Genomic DNA, 6,722 nt, shown 5'->3' on the forward strand with positions numbered 1-6,722 from the left:
GGGCCCAAGCGGCTGCCGCCGCGGCTCTCCATCCCCCTCCTCCGGAGCACGGGTCCCCTGGCAGGCGGGTGCAGAACGACCCCAGAGCAGGCTCTGCCCGAAGGTGCAGCGGCGAACAGGCCACTGAGGCGCTCGAGGCTGCAGTCCAGCCTTCGGAGGACAGGGCTCGGCACGCAGCCCAGCTCCAACCTCTAGGTGCGGCTGCCGGACAATGTATACAGAGCCATCAAGACAGCAAGCAGAAAGCAAATGGCGGCTCCCGCCAACAATCCCAATCCACAAACTCTCCCTGTATAAAAAATATTCAAAAAAAAAGAAAAAAAGGTGGGGCGCACTGAGCTTTCTTTGCCTCGGGTACTTACAATCCACTGCTGATTACACACTCAGCTTCTCTGCCCGGAGCGAAGCGAAAGAGGAAGCAGATGGGAGCAAAGCGCCCGCGGCTCTGAGCAACCAAGCATCGGGGAGCCAAGCGTCTCTTTTTCGATCTCTTTGTTCTTCCTGCTGCTTGGCAAAGTGGTTCGCTACAGATTAACAGTGAAAGGAGCTCTAACAGACTGTGCGAAATCTCTATTAAAGCCGCTGCTCTGAGCGCCATGCTCAGCACTTCAGCAACCCCTGTACGCAGCGGCCATCTTCTTTTAATTCGGTTTTAGTACATTTATAGCCTTTTACCCCTTTGCTTCAGCTGTATAAATTTTTATTTTATGACAGTCCCAAACTTTTTGGTATTTAAGTGCATTTTCTTTGTACTTTAATTGACTACCACATGTAAAAACTGACAAGTAGAATGCAATTAAATACAGATTTGAAACTTTTGGGCCATTGTGTAAATATTAAAAGTGAATTGGAAATTGAAAAATAAAAGCTTACACACATACTATGAACACACAAGTAGTCAATGATACACTATAAAATTGTATGGGAAAAAATATGTTCATGTCCAATAAGGATTTTTCAGACACTTGCATCCAGAAACATTTTATAAATAAGCACTTAGTTTTGCTCCAAAATAAAGCTGGTTTTTCCCTTTCTGCACCTATTTGTTGAGAACTATAGCATACATTAGGGATGCTTTTAGATGAGTCATTTTATGGGGAAAATCGCTTGAAATTTTAAAATCACTATATTTTATGCACAACTTCAAAAACACAGAATTTAAAGACGATCCCAGTGAGGCACTCCCATTCTATATGACTACCATTCTATATGACTAACAAACAAGATACAAGGACTAAAGGCAAAAATACACACTTTTGCAATCCTATATAAAATTTATTTTCATAAAATCAACACAATACCACAAAACAACAAAAAGAAAGACTGAATTTTGACAACCCTACACAAAATGTGGGATTTCATTTCAAAGTCTTCAAACTGTTGAGCTTGTTTTAGCCTGTGCTGGATTCACACCAGGCAGTCGGTGTTCCTCAGAGTTCCCTTTAGGCATCACCTGTTGGCAAAGGACAAGCTGATGTCTGGAACTGTTTTTCCACAGGACTCAGGGGAGTATGAGCTGTGCCAGGAGGCACTGCTGCTGATGGTGGAGCTGGTCTCTCGTGACATTGCTGTGGGGTTAGTGGTTTATAAAATGTCTGGGCAGAGGCTTCAGTGTTCTGGGTGCTCGGGCAAGAGCGAGAGGGTAGGAATCTGAGCACCAACTCTCTGACCACACTCTTGGTGATCTGGTTGGCTCTGTGTGTGGCTTATTGGGTTATGTGGCACTGCTGGTCACCACTGACCCTGATGCTCATTGTCACTTTTTTCTGGAGTGCACTAGGCACAATCACTGCAGTCTTTCTTGGTAGTTGTTTTGTTCACATTGTTTTCCCCGAGTTTTTTTTGTAGAATCTGCTCATCAAAGCCATTAAATTTGGAACAAACAGTAATAGGGGAATCTTTTCTATTAAGTCCTTCAAAGGTTGGATTCTCACAAGACTTGTCGGAATTTACATTTCCCACATTTTTTGCTGTTTCTCTCACTAAGAGGACTTGCAAGAAGTAATCTATCTAACAGGCAGACTTACAGGTCTAATCTTGGTAATTGGCATATGCCTCTGGATATTTTTTGTTGCCCTATCAGATTTCAGAGTAAGTAGCTTTGTGGTTTTACGTAGATCATCCATCTTTTGGGATGATGGTTCAAGTTCTTTGTTATCAATGAGACTTGCATCACATTTTTCCAATGCATTTTGCTTGCGTTCTGATTGCTCAAGTGATGAAGCTGATTAAAAATTTTTGATTTCACTATCTGCAGTGTGGCTGTCTTCCTTTGAAGAAAAATATAGTGACTTCGTGGAATGAGTCACTTTCTTCTGGTGATATCACAGGTTTGGAAGGACAGCTTTGATCAACCTGAGGTACAATAACACCTGCACTACATGTAACATCTTGTGACTGTAGGGACTCATCCAAGATCTTCTGTGAGTAAGTGATGAGGAACTCTACCAACTGTGCCGGATCTGCATATTCAGCAAGGGAGGCGATGGTGATAGGAGCAGTTGTGGGCCTTGGCCTAATGAGACTTGGTCCAAATATTACCCCCAAGTTTTTGGAGTTCATCTTCTTTTCTTCAGCATGATCTACTACCCACTTAAGATGTACTATGAGGTAATGAAGACTGTTAAAATTTGATGTTGGCAACTGTCTTAGGAGGTCCTTACTTTTTAGAAGAATTCAGTTTAATCTCTGTACACATATTTGGGTATTTTTTGTCCTTGGGGTTATCCTTTTTGGTTTCTTGTTCTTCATTAACATGTTGGATCTCTTTTGCAAGGTCTATAAATTCCTTGAACAATCAGAATAAAACAAATGGTTCTGGGAGCTGTTGAAGGTATAGTTTTAAGACTTTACAGATGTCATGTGAATTAAATTCTGAAGTGTCTACCAAAAGCATTCCATTCTCCAAAGCTTGACACAGTTTTTCAGTTTTTGTTTTGTTTCCACTAACATGATAAAATCCTTGTAAACACAAGGCTCTATTTTCAATCTCTGAAGCACATATTTTGAGTATGAAAAAAATGCCACCTGGCTCCTTTTTTGCAACGTGTGTGAATTCTGCTCCACCAAATAAGTGTGTTTTTCTCAGAAGTTTCTGATGACCACAAATGATGACTAAGTTTTTCATACATTTTCGATGACAAACAAGGAGATACTCTTCACATTCAACACCTTGGAATACTACAATGCCTTCACAATCTCTGCATTTTGTGAGAGATCTCAATTTTTGGAACTTGTGAGTAATAGCTGCTTTTGTCATCAATATATTTTTAAATGCTCCAAGGGAATTGTGTCCAGTTTCTGAAAGGGGAAGGTGGCTCTCTTTCATCTAAATCATCTGCAGAAGACATGGTTCCACTGGATGGAGTTCGTGGAAGTTTTCCATGAAAGACTCCTGGACTTATAGATTCTCAATCCAAAGATCTAGACTGACTGCTCCCTCCAGTACTCTGAGTCACTAACCATCCACATGTCCATGATCTTATTAAAGAGGAATCTGTTAGATCTGCACTGTTAGAGCATCTGTCCCCTTCAATTTTATTACAACTGTAGGGAAGGCACACAACATCCTTTAAAGAGTCAGCAAGGCCATATCCAGACATCTGGGAACTATTTGTTAATGGTTTATCTCCATTCCCTTCAACTTTTTCTTTTTTGGTTGAATTTGTAGCCTTCACAAATTCCCTCTACTCTTGGCCTGGATCATAAAGTTTGGCATTATCACAGAGAGACTGTAAACTGCAAGGGAGGCAGCCTGCAGGTGCTGCATCTGAAAGAGGTTAACTGTTACAGCTTTAAGGGTAAGATCACACTGGAAAACAAGTGTCCTGAGTTGTGTTAAAATTTTTCTTTTGGTATTTTCAAGATCATTTCGTCTTTCTTCAACATTTGTTACGCAAACTTTATAGAGGTCATTTGCTTCTTCTACTTTTTGAAGGGCTTCCTCTTCCAACCTTCGCTTTTTTTCTAGTTGCTTATTGAGATTTTTTTGCTAATCCACCACTGATGCTCCTCCTCTGCACGAAACATGGAAGATTTTGCTTTTTCATATTCATCTTGACGTTGCATGCATAACAATTTTGCCTTTTTGAGAGCAGTTTCTGTTTCAAGCATTTTATTTTGTTCCTGTTTCTAAAGTTCCTTTATTTCTTTCCTTTGTTTTTACATTTCATTTTTCATCCCCAGTGGAGGCTGTACAAATTTGTTGGCTTGGACAGCTGCAATTGTTTGTTGTAAAAGGTCTCTGTTCTTTATGTCATTGAGGAGAGCACTGGTAAATAGACTATAGCAGCAAAAACTCCTGTAGTCCAATGTTAGCTCCGGTTGCTTCCACCAACTTTACAATATTTCAGGTGGACCCCAATTCCAAGTTAAGCTGTTTTCAACCCATGATGCTATGTTCTTTGTATATTTTGACCATATTTTAGCAACGACAAGGCCAATACAATGGTTAAGGTTTTTTTAACTGTACATTGTCTAATTCATTGGATAACTCAGTACTGAGTCCACAAAAATGTTTTAAAAAGACTTATTTTCCTGGGCTGGGGATATAGCTCAGTTAGTAGAGTGCTTGCCTCACATGCCCAAGGCCCTGGGTTCAATCCCCAGCAACACACACACACACACACACAGAATTATTTTCCCGAGAAACAGGCAACCCTACCTCCATTTTCCCATAATGAAGTTTGTAAGCATATTCCCAAAGGTAAATGCCAAAGTTTCAGTGGAAGAAAACAGTTCTCGGAATAGATTGTTTTTGTTTTCTTCATTAACTTCTGTAAAATTCCCAGCTTGCACTTTCGCGGTAAGCATTAATGCAGCATTTTGAGGATCAACAGAAATGAGTTTCTCATGCTTATTCATCATAGACTTTAAAACATGGAGACGCTCATCCAGACGTATATGAATGACTTCTTTAAAAAAGTCTGAAAAAATAGCTTCTTTCAAATATATTAACACATGGGAGAACTTCCTGATATCATTCAGCAACTCCTTGATGTCGTCCGGATCAAAATTGGAGATGGAACTTAGGGACCTGAGCCCCATTTCAAAAGTTGTAACATGAGTACAAAGTTCTGGCCTGATGCCCAAACACGTTTTTTCTTTGTCTTTTTCTGTGTGTGAGCAAGCATCCCCTCAGTTAACAATCAGAAAAACTGAAATCCACGCGCTCCATCCCGCGACCCAGACTCGGAAACCCACCCATCGCTCACATCCACGGTCGATGCCGTGGGGCTGGAGCTCCCTGTCCCCATCCCCCACGCATGGCAAGAGGACATCAGGCCAAGTCCCTGCTGCCCGGCACTGCAGCCACCTCCCCAACCTCGTGCTGTCCCCGCTTCAAATTCTTATGACTTAACTATTGCTTTATAACTTCATCACACACTGAAAATATGTAATACGTACAAAAATTGGAATTTATTTTTAGGTATATTTCAAAGGACAGTTTTTGTACAAATTATACTTCAATTCAAATTGCCAGTCCTCTGGTAAAAATAGAAATTAAAGGAGATGACATATTCAAAAGGATTCTTGGAAGTGATTAATGATGCAAATCTTTACAAAGATATGGACAAGACCAGAAAGCCCTAAGAAGTGATAAAGTACTCCAAGAGCAAAAGGTAGGAAACCATTACTACTGTCTTGAGTGAAGTTATTGGATTTCAGTAAAAACCAGAACTAGAAGGAAAATCCTGTCTGGCAGCAGCTGTAGCCTATGGACGAACAGTGCAATGCCTAACCATGCACCCTGGGAAAGCAACCCTGGGGTGAATCATCTTGTTTTCCTATTGAGGCCTTCCTTGGAAGTAATGCAACTTCAAACTAAAGGACAAATGAACCTAAGTTCAAGCAATCATTACGGATTATCCTTCAGGGGCACAGAGCATAATGGTCTGAATGGTGGAATAGTAGGATATAAAGTGCACACAGCGAATATCCATCCTGGGACTAAGAAATCACTGAATAAGTATTAAGGCGCATGCTTTCAAAATTTTTTTCCTGTTAGGAAATAAGACATTTCTAAGTCATATTAGATATTTAGAACTACCAGAAAATAGTGGTATGTATGTTTCCTCTCCTATTTATATATTTATCCTATTGCTTAAAATATTTTCAAGCTTTGTTTTATTTATTTGACTGCCCCACTAAATGTTCTTCTTAAGAGAAAGGAAAATATAGATTTTCTTTGTTGAGAACTCAGGGGATAATTGGATAAATAGTAGGAACTTAATGTGCATATATTAGGCTAATCTAAAAGGGTTGATATGTATCAGTTTTTTCTTTACTAAAGTAGATTAATTCTCTATATTTAAAGAATCTAAAGTGATCTATTATATGAAAATATAATAGAAAAGGTATTGGTAACTATTAACAGACTTTAATAATTGGTAACTATTGTAACAATTGTAAAACATGCTATTTATAAATGACTCTTGACTAAGTAACTGTTTTCATTTGTGGATTATACTTTTCCCAATTTAATTGGCATATAGTGAACTATACAAATTTCTGTTTTACATTGACACCTGTTTCACAATTCAGTAATTTTTGTCATTTTATTTACCTTACTATGTATCAATTTATTTACATTTTTAAATTAAATGTTTGTCTTTCATTTAAGAATGAAGGAATTAAAGGATGCTTTTTGGATGGCTTTGGAAGCAAGTAAGATGAAAATAAAAGATGCATAATATGAAATAAAATAAACAGAAAGTAAAATG

The 6,722-nt window shown here is 39.1% G+C and overlaps 1 pseudogene; it reads right to left on the minus strand.

Annotated features, from left to right (window-relative positions):
* Positions 1-375: 375 nt before the first annotated feature.
* Positions 376-5,132, minus strand: LOC114087315 (rho GTPase-activating protein 29 pseudogene; annotated as a pseudogene).
* Positions 5,133-6,722: the final 1,590 nt, after the last annotated feature.

Source organism: Marmota flaviventris, chromosome 4 (assembly GCF_047511675.1).
Source record: "Marmota flaviventris isolate mMarFla1 chromosome 4, mMarFla1.hap1, whole genome shotgun sequence".
In the NCBI taxonomy this organism is placed as follows: domain Eukaryota; kingdom Metazoa; phylum Chordata; class Mammalia; order Rodentia; family Sciuridae; genus Marmota; species Marmota flaviventris.